Source organism: Nicotiana tabacum, chromosome 2 (genome assembly GCF_000715075.1).
Source record: "Nicotiana tabacum cultivar K326 chromosome 2, ASM71507v2, whole genome shotgun sequence".
Taxonomy (NCBI): Eukaryota; Viridiplantae; Streptophyta; class Magnoliopsida; order Solanales; family Solanaceae; genus Nicotiana; species Nicotiana tabacum.
In genome coordinates, this window is record NC_134081.1 from 21,306,363 (window position 1) to 21,322,688 (window position 16,326).

The following is a 16,326-nucleotide window of genomic DNA, read 5'->3' on the forward strand; positions in this document are numbered from 1 at the left end:
AATGCTTGGCTTTCTTGTGATTGTCTGATATTACTTGTTTGAGCCTAATATGTTAAATGCCGCTTTTTACCGCTTTGATATTGTTTGAAATATATATAAAACTGTTACGAATCCCTTCTTCTCTCTAAGTCTTCTAAATCTTCTGGGAAGCGCACGCTGGCGTGACTTCTTTTCTGTTAGTGTCATACCCTAATTTAGAACGAGGATCAGATCAGTTACAAAGTCGGATGGCCTTTTGGTTCCCGGTACGTTGCCCTCCCGGCTCGAGTTGTCTGCTCGGGTAAGCCAGGTCAAGAACAACACATCCAAAATTCAAACCTAGAATGAGATAACCTCATGCCGGATCCCTAGTAGGTACATTTATTTGCATCATGTGCATTTGACTTTGGGAACTCAACACTAGGGTTGGGTCCTCTAGGACAGGTGTACCCAAATTAAAAGATCATCCTGATGCATTTTACGTGATACGTGTGCGTTTATTTGTTTCGGCTTACATGTTGATCGACTACTAGAATAGGGAAAAAAAATCAAGAAAAACCAAGAGTGATGAAAGAAAAATTTACCCGGTTCTGAAAAATCCAGGTATTTGAAAAATCCCGAAACTCTACCGAAATTTTGAAAAAAAAAGAGAAAGAAAAGTCATTTCAAAATGAGCCGATGTTTTCAAAAGTCATATTTTTTTCCTGTTGTGTTAAAACTGACCGAACTACGCAGGTCTGATTCACACCGAATGTGAGATACGTAGGCAAAGACCCCAATTTTCAAAAAATATCAAAAATATTTTCCATTTCCTTAATTCCCTCTTTAGAATTCTTTTCTTAGAAAATCCAAAAAAAAAAAACTAAGTCCAAAAATATTTTTCTTCTTTTCCGAAGTCTTGCATTCGATAAAAAAAAAAGAAAAAAAAAGTTTTTCAAATCAAAATCCAAAATATTTTCTTCCTTCTTTAGAATTCCTTCCTTTAAAAAAACAATTCAAAATTCCATAAAATGAAAAAACAAACTCCAAAAAAAACCATTATTTAAAAGTCTTTATAAAAAAAAAGAAAAAAAGAAAAATGGGTCAGTCTATTCCCGGTATTTCCGAACTACGCAAGATCTGATTCATGCGACGTCATGATACGTAGGCAATCCCCATCGGATTCGATCATTGCCATCAAATAAACTGAGTGAAAAAAAAGAAGAAATAAAAAGAAAGAAAAGAGTGACAAAAATAACAAAGAAAACAAAGTGCGAAAAAAAGAAAGAAAGCAAGAGTGAAAGATCCAAAAAGAGAAATCTATGTTCAGTTTGACAAAGAAAACCGTGAAAAGTCTCCGTGAATATGCTGTCAAATGGCGCGAGCAAGCCGCCAGTGTAAAGCCTCAAATGGACGAAGCAGAAATGGTTACGGTCTTCCTACAGGCCCAAGAGGCAAACTACTTCCAGAACATGATGTCCGCTATAGGTAATCCGTTCACCGAGGCTATCAAAATTAGGAAAATGATCGAAAATATTTTAAAAACGGGCCGAATCTTGAGTCATGCTGCCTTTAAGGCCACATCACAGGCCGTTATGAATGGTTCAGGGGTTTTGATGAACAAAAACGGGAGAGAAGAGGGAGCCATGATGGCTTCAAGCTCGAGGGGAGCCCGTAGGTCATTCAACCAATCATATATGCTTCCTAAGGTCCCACAACACTATTATCCCCATCAAGATGCTGCTTATGCCGTGGCACCGCCTCCCTATGCGGTGATGAACGCGCCACCTTACATGTGGCCACAATATTATACACAAAATCGAGCTCCACCTACCAGAAATGTCCGTCCCTACCAAGCTCCATATAATCCCCAACCAAATGTTCCTCAATACAATCCTTGTCCAAGAGAGCCCCTCAGAAGGAATCAATCCATCCCTATTGGTGAATCATATTCAAGTTTATTTCAAAAGTTAATCGGGCTAGATTTGCCGCAGTCGGTGGCCCCGAACCGATCAAACCCCGAGTCCTCCTCGCACCAAGTTGATGCTAGATGTGAATACCACTCTGGAGCAGTGTGATATGATACCGAGGACTGTTGGACACTCAAAAGGGTAGTTGAAGAATTGATGATCCAACATGGAAAGCCACAGTAACCATTGCCGCGCCAGAAGAGAAACCTAAAAACGACCGCCAAACCTGAAAAGTTCTCTGTCAGATGGGAGTCTCGGTAGCTGGTCTTGCTATCTTTTCTGTATTTGGATTATTTCAGGGAGTAATCTGGATATTTTACTTCACTGCTTTGCTTTCTGATGTAAACCCTTGTATCTTAAAAAGAAAATTCAAATAAATAAAATTAATATTTCATCGTAACGATTGTCTCTTTTCTTAATCTTGTCACCTTTCTTATTCTCTTTTTAGTTCTGTTAATGCAGATTTTGATAGCATGATATGCTTGCGGACTTCATGCCCAGATCCTAAAACGTTGTCAGACCTCTAAATAATGAATCAAGAAGCAGAATATTTTGAAGACAAGGCTTATAAGAAAATAAATAGAAAATTAGAACGAAGTTGAGATTCCCTCTCTTCGGATCATTGTTGAAGCCGAGATTGAGGATAAAGATTGGGTCAAGACCCGATTGGAATAATTAACTTTGATTGATGAAAATCAATTGGCCACAGTTTGTCACGGGCAGCTATACCAACAAAAAATGTCCCGTGCCTACAACAAGAAAGTGCGGCACAGGAAATTTAAAGTGGGACAACTCGTTCTGAGACGTATCCTCCCACCTCATGAAGAAGCTATAGGAAAATTGGCTCCAAATTGGAAAGGTCCATACATTGTAACGAGAGTATTGCAAAAGAGAGCGTTGTACCTAGGAAGCATCAAAGGAAATATCCCTAAAACAACTGTCAACGCGGATGCAGTCAAAAGGTACTATGTTTGGCACTTTATGTAGCATTAATATTCTCTGATTGGGATGACGAAGACTTTCATTCTCGCTATCCAAACACTATCAACCCTTTGCTAGCCCTTTTGAGCCGGTTACCTTTCTTTGATTACCCTCTTTGGAACCTGAAAATGTTATTAAAAAAACAAGAAAGAAAAAAGAGGAAAAAAAAAATAAGGAAGACAAAAAGAAAAATGAAAAAAAAGAAGAGGAAAAAGAAAGAGAAAAGAAAACAAAACAGAAGAAAAAGAAAAAGAAAAAGAAAAGAAAATCAAAAATAAAGTTCTTGAACTACACGCGACCTAATTTCCTTATAACCCGGGATATGTAGGCTGTCCACAACCAGGACTCGGTTGTACTCTCTTCACATTTCTTTGTTTCTTCCTTTTTGAATAACGTTATGGTCAAAAATTAGTCATACGACTCACCTTGTCTTTGCCTGAAAACTCTTCATGTTTTCAAGCAAAGAAGGGCATGTTGTGAGCACCTAATTTTTGACCATATTTAGATTCTTTTTAATCTATTTTAGTATCTAAATAGTTTTTAAGTTTAATATTGTTATTTTAGCTTTTGTTTCACCTTTTTATAGGTTTTATTTGAGAAAATTGGAAACCAACAAAAAGATTCATATTTTTTAGAATATTAATTTTTGTTCATTCGCAAAAGAAAAGAAAAACTCAAAAAAAATATGTTCTCAAGAGATACTTTAGCTAATATTTTATCCTTGTATTTTTCTTTGTTTGTCTTAAAAGGAAAAGAATTTGAAAATGAAAAAAAACAAAAACAAGAGCCAAATAGAAATGGCCAAGCTGTAAAGATTCTTTTTGTTAATAGTAACAAACTTGGCACCTGCACATGGGCACGACAATATTATCTCATAGGTGCACATTCCATTTGATTCCTTCACAATGCACTTTCCTGGAAGCTTACCCACGACACTCCCAAGTCCCAATTCGCGTTGGCCAAGAAAACTCATTTACTATATATAATCCCTCACCTCACATTATATGGAGGAGAGCGCACACACTGCACAAAGGGGGGAACACCTGAAAAAAACAACAGAGCACTGAGAACAGAGAAAATAGATTTGGAAAAGGATAGAAAACGAGCAACAATTTCCTCTTCTTTCTTCCTCAAGAAAATCCAGTGAAAAACCTCCATTCTCACCATGTAAAAGCTCCAAAAAACTCAGCCTTCCTCCACCATACAAATCAGCCATTAGAGCTCTACAAAGCCACCAAAAGCCCGTTTCAATACCTGCGAAAACGCAGCAGCAACTCCTCACCAAAACTTCATCTTCCTCGCTTCATTTCGCCACCAAAAACACCTTGAAAACCCAGCTGAAACACAGCTCCAAAATACCCCCCAAAATGCAGCAAAATAGCCCCTCTTATTCAGCCACCAAACAACTAAAAACCAGCCCCGAAACCCAGCAGAAAACGAACCCAAAATAGCTCCAAAAACCAGCCAAAAAACTCCATTAAACATCACCTTAGAGCAGTACCGTTTGCACATAAACAACAACACTTTGCCGAGTTCCTCGCATGGTTATGTTTTCGAGTCGAAGTTTTTTCGATGAATTTTGTTTATCCAAAAAATGGATAGAGTTGAATTTGTACGTAGTTCTAAGGGTATGTGGTATAACTTGATACAAATCATAAGAATGAATAGAAATATCGAGTGTTGACTGTAGAGGATGAAAAATAAGCAAAGTTGAAAAGAAGATGATTTATGGATTAAGCAAGATGAATCAATCTATGAAGCTAAAAAAAGATAACTCTTCAATATAGGAGTGTATGATATCTCAGTTATAATGTATGCCAAACTTCATGCTTTACAGAAATATAGCCATCCCTTTTATAGTGGGGGATCCTATTTTAGATATAATTAAAAATACATAGTGGAAAATCCATGATAAATCAACTTTTCCCTAATTCCCGCCGAGATTCTCTCCCTTAGTGTGGCTGTAACGACTTTTGTCTATGAGCTCGATCTTGATCGGACTCAGTATTGGTCGGTTTCCAGTTTTAGAGCTCGAGGCGAGTTTGAGCTTGATGCCGACTTGGGGTCCGGTAATGACTTGGGCTGGGTGTTAGTTGGCCTATGGCCCTTAAGTTCGATTCCATCATATCTCATCATAGTTTGATTCGGACCCGAGCTCGATAATGACTTCGAGCTCGGTATTTGACCTGTCCCTGAAACTTGAAGCTCGTTTGTGCCTTTTTGGATCCCATCTCGATATTATGAAGACTTTCTTTGGTCCACTATGTTTCCATCTTGATCAGACGTACGAAGGCCGAAATCAATTTCGACCGTATACAGATAGTCTTCTCGTTTCTCGGAAAGGATGTGGCAAAAAACGATATGATTTCCCAACGGCTCGATCAGATATAAGCTGACGTTTACATTGGGCTCGATCATGACGCACGTGATAGCTGTCCCATCGGTTTAGTTTTCCAAGGCATTTAATGCATGTCAGATGATGGTCGGCCACTGTTGATACTGAACCGACATTGCTTAATCTATAAATAGCCCCTTTCTTTACCATTTACCACTTTTGTGTCTCCAATCTCCAAATTTTATAAAGTTCTTTCTTGCATCTTCTGAATTTATGTGTAAATCTGTGATTTTTTACTGCAAAATCTTATTTCAAAAACACCAAATCTTTGTTACCTCCTTCTATTATTGATCTTTAAATCCAAAAATGGTGAAAACATCAAAAACCATTCCTCAGAAAGAAAAAGCTTCTTCTTCACATCCTACCGCCGATAAAACACCGGTGGAGCCACGACCTGAGGAGTGCATTCCTAGGGCGTGTGTTCTTACCTCTGATTTTAAGGTCGACAAAGGCTCGTCGGTTCCCGGCCGATGTGAGCCAGTATCGAGGTATATGTGTTCGATAACCGAGGGGCACCTCGAATAACTAAAGAAAGATTACAATTGGGAGAACAAAGAAATAGTAATCCCGTCTTTTGAAGAAGATATCACCACTTACGCGAAAGGGTTTTTAAGTGTGTATACTTATCCTTTCACGTTAGGTCTCCTCGACCCTGTTATTATTGATTTCTACCATCAATACCAAATAACCCTAGGCCAGATCCATCCTTCTTTTTGGCGGATCGTTATTTTGATCCGTTACTTCGTGAACAAAATCGAGGGGATGCCTTTCACCCTCGACCATCTTATTCGATTATACTGCCCTCGCCTCTTTTGAGGCGAGTTAATAACACTTCAGCGCCGTGCTACCAAGGTTCTATTCTCGAGCATAGACGAGGACAATGATCGAGGCTGGATGGGCAGGTTCGTTCGAGTGAAGACTTCGGACCAGATTCCGACTGAAAAGATGCCATTTCCCGAGGAGTGGAATATGAAGCGTAAGTGTAATTCTGCTGTTATTTCCTACTATTTTGTCCCTTTATTTCTTTTCTCATCGATATCCCCTTTTTGTGATGCAACGATTCCTTGGATGCCCGGTGCAATTCCCGACCTCAAGAACTGGGTACGGATCTAGCTTCGACCTCCACATATGCCGAGCGCTCATGGCGTGATTTGTCAAAGGGCCGATGGGAGGCCAAAAATCATGGTAAGCCTCTTTCTTGTATCTTTCCAAAACCAAAGACGACGATGGCTTGTAAGCCGAGAAAGAATACCATCCCTTTAACCATGGAATCAGTTCTGCGTCTAAGGGATGCAAACGAGGAAGAAGAAGAAAATGATGGGTCCGTGCTGGTGGCCCGAAAGAAGAAAACCATCGATGCCCCAAAGCTGCATCGATGGTGATTTATAAAGCTCCACCTCGGACTGAGGAGATATCGGAGGAAGGTTCGGGCAGAGTCCACGAACCGTTAGAGATCGAGGATGCTTCCCATCGAAGTCAACAAACGGTGGGTATATCAGAAGAGGCTGGCCCTGAAGCTCTCCGAACTTAGGAGAACGCCCATAGCGAGTTGCTTGGGGAAATAGTAATTGGAGACTCACCCAATCTCCCTGCCTTTTTCAAAGGGGCGATTCGGGAAGCCCAAGCTTTCGGGGCCCTCGAGATAAACCGATCTCATGAAGGGGAGGACCCCTTATGTGATTTGTTTACTGGCGTCGAGGATGTTTCTGGCCTTAGTGATGTGTCGGGCCTTTTCTGTGAAGTGCAACAAGCTCTAAATCGGGTAAGCTCTAACTCCCTTCGTAGGCTGCAACGGTTCATCGAGAAACGTGTTCTCGGTCTCGAGCTGAGTTGCGTCGGTATGAGTCCGACCTCCGACAGGTCACGGAGGAGAGGAATGCCCTTAGACCTCTCTTTGGACAAAGGGAAGAAGAAATCAAGGACCTCCGAGCTGAATTGGCAAAGGCTCAACAAGACCATACCGACCTGACCGAGTAGGTAATGGTAATCTTAAAAAACCATGGGCTCGATTTTGGAACGGTGGCTAATATTTCTATCTCATAGCTGCAGCAGAAGCTTGAGGTTATTGGGAAGCTTTGTGAGGAGGTTGATATGATAAGGGTAGAGACCTTGGGATGGAAAGATGGCATGGACCATCTTGCCGCTGAAAAAGAAACTACTCGAGCCCAATTATCATCTGCCGAAAATCAACTTCAAAGCATGAAGGAGAAAAGCTTGGTTCAAGCAAGAAAAATAGAGGAGTTCGAGGCTCGGTTGGCCTCCAAACTTGCCAAGGCCGAATCTAACGCCGAAAAGGCAAAGGCCGATGCGGATGCATTCGTGGCCATCTATCCGGCGATGCTGAAGCTGCTTAGGTACAAGCAAGAGAGGCAGTCGAGACCACCAACACTCGAGCACATTGGGTTGCTGAACTTTCTAAGTGCCGATCTCGGAGGGAGACCCCCGAGGAGATCCATGCTCGAGGTTTCGATCTCACCGAAGAGAAAAAAAGGGCTAAAGAGCTCTAAGCCGATGCTGAAGCCTTGGCTTCCGATGATGATGATGGTGATGATGATGATGCTGGCGATGATAGGAGCAAGAGTGGGTCCTAGAGCGGGGAGTAGCCCGATGGAGAAGAGACTTCCCCCGTAGATAACCAAGAAACGTAGCTCTTAGTTTTCATTTTGTTTTGTTGTGTAGGGTCCTGTTCGGACATTGTAAACATTCTTGTATATATATAAAGTTCTTTTCTTTTCCCGACTTTCCTCTGTTTTATTCTCTGCCTTGTGAAGATTTTGTTTCATTCATGCCTTATGAAGATTTTCATAAGGCTTTAGGCAATTTGATCGTATTTGGACCTTGTAGCCTTTATAACCGAGTGAGTTCTTGCTCGAACTCGAAATAAGGTAGCCCGTAGGCTTAGTAGTCGGATGAGTGTTTGCTCGAATTCGAAGTAATATAGCCCGTTGTCTTATTAGTCGAGTGAGTGATTCAAACTCGAAGTAATGTAACCCGTAGGCTTAATGATCGAGCGAGTGATTGCTCAAATTCGAAATAAGAGTAGCCCGTAGGCTTAGTAGTCGAGTTAGTGCTTGCTCGAACTCGAAGTAATGTACCCGTAGGCTTAATGGTCGAGTGAGTATTTGCTCGAACTCGAAATAAGTGTAGCCTATAGGCTTAGTAGTCGAGTGAGTACTTGTTCGAACTCGAAGTAATGTAGCCCGTAGGCTTAATGGACGAGTGAGTGATTTTCTCGAACTCAAAATAAGAGTAGCTTGTAGGCTTAGTAGTCGAGTGAGTGCTTGCTCAAACTCGAAGTAATGTAGCCCGTAGGCTTAATGGTCGAGTGAGTATTTGCTCGAACTCGAAATAAGAGTAGCCCATAGGCTTAGTAGTCGAGTGAATGATTCGAACTTGAAGTAATGTAGTCCATAGGCTTAATGGTCGAGTGAGTATTTGCTCGAACTCAAAATAAGAGTAGCCCGTAGGCTTAGTAGTCGAGTGAGTGCTTGCTCGAACTCGAAGTAATGTAGCCCGTAGGCTTAATGGTAGAATGGCAGTCCCCGATTTGTGGGGTAATCATCGGCCCTTGAGCCTGTTTGCGTAATAGATCATGTCACGCCCCAAAACTGAGGAGCGCGACCGGCGCTCAACCGAGTGAACCCGACTGAGCAAGCCTATTAGATTTTATTTTACCCAAATTCATTCGTGAATAAAGAGGAGATATACTCCGTTAATCAAATACTGAAGAGATTTCATTAACTTCTTCCATTTCATTCCCATTAACAACATCATTCAATATTTCCAAAATAGTACGAGTTTATAGATTTAATGAAAAACATGTTGCCAAATACCAACAGTTCTAATCCAATCCCCAACATTAAATACCACCCACAACCTGTCTACGGAGCCTCTAAGTACAACTGAAGAGTAATATGGAAATGCCGGCAACAAGGCCTCGGCTATACCTCAACCACAAAGTACATGAGAAACAAAAGATATATGACCCCGTAATGAAGTGGGGCTCACCAAATCAGCTGAAAGGAGTGTACTGCTATCACTGATCAATGCCACCTGCTGTAGAACCACCTGCATCCATTAAATATGCAGCGCCCCCGATAAAAGGGACGTTAGTACTATCGAATAACACTAGTATGTATAGATAGAAATCCTCTTTCAAAATAGAATGTCCATATGATCTATACGTGGAACACATAATATAATGTAATTGAAACAACCTGTACAAACAAGGACAACAAAAGGTGCACCTATTGTCTGCATTAATAATGTGTCTCATTAGACCGTCCTTAGTGTTCACATATCATATTATACACTTATGCGTTTCATAGACCGTCCATAGTGTTCACATATCATATTATACACTTATGCGTTTCATAGACCGTCCATAGTGTTCACATATTATATTATACACTTATGCATTTCATAGACCGTCCATAGTGTTTATTCATACCGTACATCTATACCTATTATACACAATGCACCTATGCGTTTCATAGACCGTCCACAGGATTTCATATCACAATGGATTTCATAACACAATGTACCTATGCGTTCATAGACTGTCCACAATATTTCATAGCACAATGTACCTATGCGTTCATAGACCGTCCACAGGATTTCATAACATAATGTACCTATGCGTTCATAGACCGTCCATAGGGTTTCATAACATAATATACCTATGAGTTTCATAGACCGTCCATAGGGTTTCATAACACATGGGAAACAAAAGTACAAATACGTACATCTCATAACCTTTCACACCACATATCACCTAATCCGTACTTTCAACCACTTACAACATTATTATTTCATTGGCTCTCTTGGCCATACATATGATTCTTTATTCATGGAGCAATGGCCGTATTTCATATTCCACACTTTCATTTCTTCCCTTTCATCGATCATCATCATAATTATCAACAAGTAGAATATTCCGGGAATCACAACTTTAAAATTCATTAGTAATGAAGGCTTTAAACACAATCGATTTCTTTCCAATAAATGGAGTAAAATGATTGGCAATCGAAGTACAAGTTTAAATCATACACAATTTCCACTCACGAATATGTAAGAATGCAAAACACATTGAAAATTACTTACAAAGCATAACATTAGCTAAAACAGCCACATATGGGCATCACTTGAGTTCATAAACTTTTTGCCGATTATATTGTCGATGTCAAATCTGGAATAGTTGAGTCAAAGCTCATTTCATAATATTTCTCACATTAGTTCATTTCATTGGCACCATTGGTCACAAGTATAACTTTCACTATTGGCACGTTTGCCACACTTTATATTCCCTATTTACTGATTTCACTTCCAACCATCTTTATAGGTTATCAACAATAAGACATTCTCAATCAAGACTTTAGGTACACATATGAGCAATTAAGAGTCTTAAGAATATTGAGATTTTCTCACACAATTTGGCATACTAGCTTTCATTTGAAATACGATTCAAGCCACCACATTTTAATACGCAACCCATACTTTGAAACTCACAGAAACATTATGGAATTCAATTCCAAGAGAGAAAGTTTAGCCAACATATCACAATTGAGCTTTTCTTAAATTACTAGAACGTTCCGAAAATTCTAGCAATCCCAATCTATTTGAGACATAACAAAATTGAATCATAATTAGGAAGATATTCATGGTCTCAACTCATTTGAGCATTTTATCAAACATTAAGTGTGGATTAAGGTTTCAAGGTCTTTTTATGGAGGATTCCATCATCCCACAACCCAATCTTTACCATGCTTAGTTCAACAATCTTCCTACACCCCTCGATATCACATGCATGTAAAATAATCAACTCTCATGCCAAAAATTATCTTGCTAATTACCCCTTTTCAGATGATTTCGAAATTAGGATTTATGGTGTAGAATCTTACCTCTAGGATGAAGACCTAGTGAGCTTGTCTTCTTAATCTTCCAAAACTTGAGCAAGAATTGAAGAACAATAATGGAGAACACCTTCTCACTCTAGGGCACCCTCTCTCACTCTAAAATGTTAGATAATATCTAAAAAATGATCCAAAAAGTGTATTTAACGAAATAGGGTCGGGTTTTAAAAACTCAAAAATGAAGCTCCGGAACAGGTTCTGCGGTCGCATATGTGACCGCATAACGGTTATGCAGACCGCATATCGGTCGCATAATTGGTGTCCAAAATGACCAAATATCTGCTTGAGCCTACGGTCACTATACGATCCGCATAACTATTTTACGGTCGCATAGTACACCGCATAACAATTATGTGGTCGCATAGTCGACCGCATAATTTCTTCCAACTGACCCAATTAACTGCCTCACTCTGCGGCCATTATGCGGTCCCTAGAGTGATTCTGCGACCGCATAATGGACCACATAAATGCACTTTTCCGCCAAAAAGTTTCCTTTACTTTCCCGTGCATTGTTCAACCCAAAAGGTCCGAGCCGCGGTGAGCAATGCACTTTAAGTCTAGTCCGACACCATAAAACATTATTTTCTTTGCAAATTTTACCAGGCTTTACACTTAAGTTCTTCAAAATTTTTCGGGGTGTTATAGATCATGAAATAGAGGATGGGTTGTGAGATATGAGATATGGGCAAAAAGTTTCTTTTCATGTCGTTATACATGTGTTTATATTTTGGACCAGGGATCGAGCAATCTACACGAGCATGGTTCGTTTTGACCATTTGACCCTTGCAATTTTTCCTATCGAAACTCTGTTGTTATCAAGTAACTTTCTTGCATCGAACTTGATATATTTGAGGGTAATTCCCCATCAGTATTCGAGGTTGATTGTAAAGAGGCCTCAGATACTGTTAAATTGTTCTAAGTTAGCACGATCAATGGTTGCCTCATTAAAAACCTTGCCGAAAAACTCATTTGTGATAAAACCGGTCTAAGGGAAAAAGAGTGAAACACATGCTTTCAGACCTAAGGCTTCGTGTTGAATGATCCATCATTGTTCTTGATTGAACTCCTGCAAGGGTTAGTTTCAAAATATAAACGAACATGAGAGGGTCGTACCTTAGCAGTAGTATCGTTTTAGGTGTGACACGTTCCAATTGCTTGGTAGTTGTTTGCCGTGTATAATACCGAGTTTGTAGGATCCTTTACCGACATTTTTGAGTACTTGACACGGTCCTTCCCAGTTCGGACCCAGTTTTCCTTCGTTTGGATTTCAGGTGCTGAGGGTGACTTTCCTTAGCACTAAGTCCCCGATTTTAAAATGACGAAGATTGGTTCTTCGATTATAGTATCTTTCGATCCGCTGCTTTTGGGTGGCCAATTGGACGAGAGTGGCTTCTCGTTTTTTATCCAATAATTCAAGGCTAGTATTCATAGCCTCGTGATTTGACTCTTCTGTTGTATATCAATACATGGCACTGGTTTCCCCGACTTCGACTGGAATCAAGGCTTCAGAGCCATATACTAAGGAGAACGGGGTTGCCCCCATACTGGATTTTGATGTTGTTCGATATGCCCAAAGAACTTCGGGTAGGATTTCTCTCCATTTTCCCTTAGTGTCGTTCAACCTTTTCTTTAGGTTTTAAATGATAGTCTTGTTCGTCGATTCATCCTGTCCATTCCTACTAGGGTGATACAATGTCGATAATATCCTTTTTATTTTGTGGTCTTCGAGGAATTTCGTCACTTTGTTGCCGATAAATTGTTTCCCATTGTCACACACAATTTTGGCGGGTATCCCAAATCGACATACGATATGATCCCAGATGAAGTCTATAACCTCTTTCTCTCTTACTTTGTCGAACACCTGTGCTTCAACCCATTTAGAGAAATAGTCAGTCATAAATAAAATGAACTTAGCTTTACCTGGGGCCGATGGCAGAGGGCTGGTGATATCCATTCCCCATTTCATGAATGGCCATGTGGATAGGACTGAGTGAAGTTGCTCTCCGGGATGATGGATCATCAGTGCAAACCTTTGACAGTTGTCACATTTTCGAACAAACTCCTTTGCATCTTTGTCCATATCGATCCAATAATATCTTGCTCTAATTATTTTTTGGACTAATGAATCGGCACCAGAATGATTTCTACAAGTACCCTCGTGAATCTCACGTAAGATGTAGTTGGTGTCCCCTAGACCTAAACATACTGCCCGTGGTCCATCAAATGTCCTTTGGTATAATGTTCCATCTGCAATCAATGTAAATCGAGAGGCTTTGTTTTGTAGGGCCCTCAAAATTTTAGGGTCCGATGGGAGTTTTCCGTTCTCCAAGTATTCAATATACTTATTCCTCCATTCCCAAGTTAAGCTTGTAGAATTTATCTCGGCATGACCTTCCTCTATCACAGACCTCGAGAGTTGAACGACAGTCCCCGAGATGATCTCATCTTCCTCGACCGATGATCCCAAATTTGCAAGTGCATCAGCCTCACTATTTTGTTCTTGAGGTATATGCTGTAAAGTCCATTCTTTGAAACGGTGCAAAGTTACCTGTAGTTTGTCCAAATACCTTTGCATTCTATCCTCTCGAACTTCGAAGGTTTTGTTTACTTGATTTACCACCAGTAAAGAATCACACTTGGCTTCAATGACTTTTGCTCCCAAGCTTTTAGCTAGCTCGAGACCTGCAATCATGGCTTCATACTCGGCCTCATTGTTAGTCAACCTAGTAGTTTTGATAGATTGCCTAATAGTGATACCCGTAGGCGGCTTTAAAATGATGCCTATCCCGGACCCCTTCACTTTCGAAGCCCTGTCTGTGAAAAGGGTCCATACCCCCGATGATGTACCCGATTTCAACTAGATTTCCTTTTCGACTTCGGGTACGAGGGTTGGTGTGAAATCGGCTATGAAGTCCGCTAAAATTTGAGACTTGATGGCCGTCCGGGGTTGATATTCGATTTCGTACCCACTGAGTTCGACGGTCCATTTGGCCATTCGGCTTGATAGTTCAGGTTTGTGCAAAATATTACGAAGTGGGTAAGTAGTTAATACGCATATGGGGTGACATTGAAAGTATGGTCTTAACTTTCTAGAGGCCCTTATTATTATAAGTGCCAATTTATCTAAGTGTGGGTATCTAGTTTCTGATTCCCCTAAGGTTCGACTTACATAATAAATGGAAAATTGCGTACCTTTCTCTTCTCGAACTAGGACACCACTTACCTCGATTTCTGATACTGACCAAGTACAAGCAAAGTTTCTCGTTTGCCTTTCGAGTGTGAAGCAGTGATAGGCTCGATAGGTATCGCTTCAATTCCTCTAATGCCTGTTGGTATTCTGGGGTCCAGGCGAAATCGTTTTTCTTTTTGGGTAGAGAGAAAAATCTGTGATTTCGATGTGATGACCTTGAAATGAATCGGCCTAAGGCAGCAATCCATCCCGTTAGCCTCTGTACGGCTTTTACACTGTCCATGATGGCGATGTCTTCGATGGCCTTGATTTTATCGGGATTGATCTCGATCCCCTGATTTGATACCATGAAGCCAAGGAACTTTCCCGAACCGACCCCGAAAGCACATTTCTCGGGGTTGAGCTTCATGTTGTATTTCCTTAAAATCTCGAATATTTCCTGCAAATGAGCCAAATGATCCTCTGCGCGTAGGGACTTAACTAGCATTTCATCAATATAAACTTTCATTCATTTACCTATTTGTTCCTCGAACATTTTATTCACTAGGCATTGGTAAGTAGCTCCTGCATTTTTTAGCCCGAAGGGCATCACATTATAACAATATGTTCCATACTTGGTGACAAATGAAGTTTTTCCCGGTCTTTCGGGTTCATTTGGATTTGATTATACCCGGAATAGGAATCGAGAAGAGTAAGGACCTCGTGGCCGGCCGTGGCATCGATCATGCGATCGATGTTGGGCAGCTGAAAAAAATCTTTGGGGCATGCCTTATTTAAATCCTTATAATCTACACACATTCTAAGTTTGTTCCCTTTTTAGGGACTCCAACTACATTGGCTAACCATTCGGGGTATCTCACCTCCCGAATGGACCCTATTTTGAGAAGTTTAGTTACCTCGTCCTTTATGAATGCGTGCTTTATCTCGGACTGGGGTCTTCTTTGTTGCTTCACCAGTTTGAACCTAGGGTCCAGGCTTAGCCGATGTGTTGTTATATCCGGTGGGATCCCTGTTATGTCTAAATGAGACCAAGAAAAACAATCTATGTTATCGATAAGAAATTGAATAAGCTTTTTCCTGAGTTCGGGGGTTAATCCCGTTCCCAGATATACCTTTCATTCGGGAAAATGCTCGATTAGTATGACTTACTCCAGTTCTTCAATTGTTGATTGGGTAGCGTCAGAATCATAGGGGACCACAAAGGATCGAGGGATCCTTTGATCATCATCTCCGTCAATCTTCGGATTTTCTAGTTGGGTTGAAGCTGACGTTTGTGATTGCTATTTGGAATCTCGTTCCCCTTTTGAGTCCAACCCCTTTGTTGATGAAGGTGAGGATATCAGAATTGCTTTTTCGACGGCAAATATTTCTCTTGCGGCCGGTTGTTCTCCGAACACTGTTTTGACTCCCTATGATGTAGGGAATTTAAGAACCTGGTGAAGGGTCGAATGTATAGCTCTCATATTATGGATCCATGACCTTCCAAAAAGGGCGTTGTTCCTCATGTTGCCTTCGATTACGTGGAACTTCATTTCCTGGTTAGTCCCAGCCACGTTTATCGGTAGAATTATCTCACCTTTGGTGGTTTCACATGCCATATTGAATCCGTTTAGAACCAGGGTTGCGGGTACGACCTGGTCCTATAGACCGAGCTGTTCTACAACTTTTGATCTAATAATGTTGGCCGAGCTACCTGGATCAATTAACACGCGCTTAACTTAAGTTTGATTCATAAGTACGGATATTACCAGTGCATCGTTGTGAGGTTGCATGACTCCTTCTGCATCTTCATCATTAAAGGACAAGGTTCCTATGGGTGCGTAATCCTAAGTTTGAGGTCTCTTTTCTCCCTTAACCGATGTCTTAGTGCGTTTAAGCACCATCCCTTTAGGGGTATCGATGCCACTGATGGTCATGTGG